This window comes from Microtus ochrogaster, chromosome 16 (assembly GCF_000317375.1).
Source record: "Microtus ochrogaster isolate Prairie Vole_2 chromosome 16, MicOch1.0, whole genome shotgun sequence".
Taxonomy (NCBI): Eukaryota; Metazoa; Chordata; class Mammalia; order Rodentia; family Cricetidae; genus Microtus; species Microtus ochrogaster.
Window position 1 is genome coordinate 4,665,747 of NC_022018.1, and position 1,279 is coordinate 4,667,025.

The window sequence follows — 1,279 nt, forward strand, 5'->3', positions numbered from 1 at the left end:
TTAAATGCATGTAATTCAAGCCTTGGGCTCCTGAACTGAAAGTTTATATGGTAAAAGGGTATTATTCATAAAATGTAGTTGCAGAGATAGGAGATGGTTTAGTTGGTAGTGTGCTTGCTAGCATAGATGAAGCCCTGAGTTCCATTCCCAGCACTGAATAAACCCAGGTGGTGATATGCAGTTCTGTAATGTAGACATTGGGGAGTAGAGGCAGAAGGTTCAGAAGTTCAAGGCCATCCTCAACAATATAGCAAGACTGAGGCCAGCCTTGGCTACATGTATATGCTTGGCCATACAATAATTACAGAAATTTAATATTATGTAGTACAGGTATATTTTTATATAAGAGCCAAGGATGGAAAGAAGTTAAGAAGAAATATGTCTGGAAATTTTTTCAGCTTTACTGAGATACAACTGACAGCTTAAACTACTCGAACTTTTTAAAGGGGCAATATTGTGAAATAATTACCATAATCAAAAAGTTAACATCCATTCCGACATGTAATTAACCTGTTTGTATTTGTACATGCATGGCAAGGATATATAAGATATGATCTCTTGGCAAATTCCCAATAAATAAAACAGAATTGTTTTAATTGTTCATTCACTGTATCCTGTCATTATGTATCACTGATGGGAGGAACTTCCAACCTTGTCAGGCTTGTCTTCACACTATCTGAGAAAAGAACACCACGCAATAGAACTGGATGTCCCGGCATCTTCCAGCACAAGCACCTATGGATGAAGCAACGGTCCTGGAGATATTGTCTGCAACCACAGGGCAGCTTGGGAAACGACCAAGCAAATTTCAGGGAGCTTAAGGAAGGCCTGTGGGCTTTAGCTCTGATGCGTGAAAACAGAGCATAAGCTGAGGTTAAATGACAGCAAAGTTTCTACCTCAAAGATAATTGGCTAAAACAATCTTCGAGTCTCTTGTCAACACTGTCAAGGAAAGGGGAAAGTTAAAGGGGGGAAATGAGGTTGGCAATGGTCAGGAAATGTAAAAAAAAAAAAAATCTCTGAATTATAAATGTTTACTTTCTTTTTTTTTCTATACCAGAAAAGAAAAGTAAGATGTTATAAAACAGACCCTTACTGCACAGTGTGTGGAAGAAAACAATACTTTGATATATACATGCATATACATGTCCATAAAGAACTAGAAAAGAAGTGTGAAAAGGAGTGTCTGGAGGCACTGCACCAAAATTCAGAATTGCTTTTCTTTTTAATCATAGACTACCATGTGCACACAATACACACACACACACACACACACACA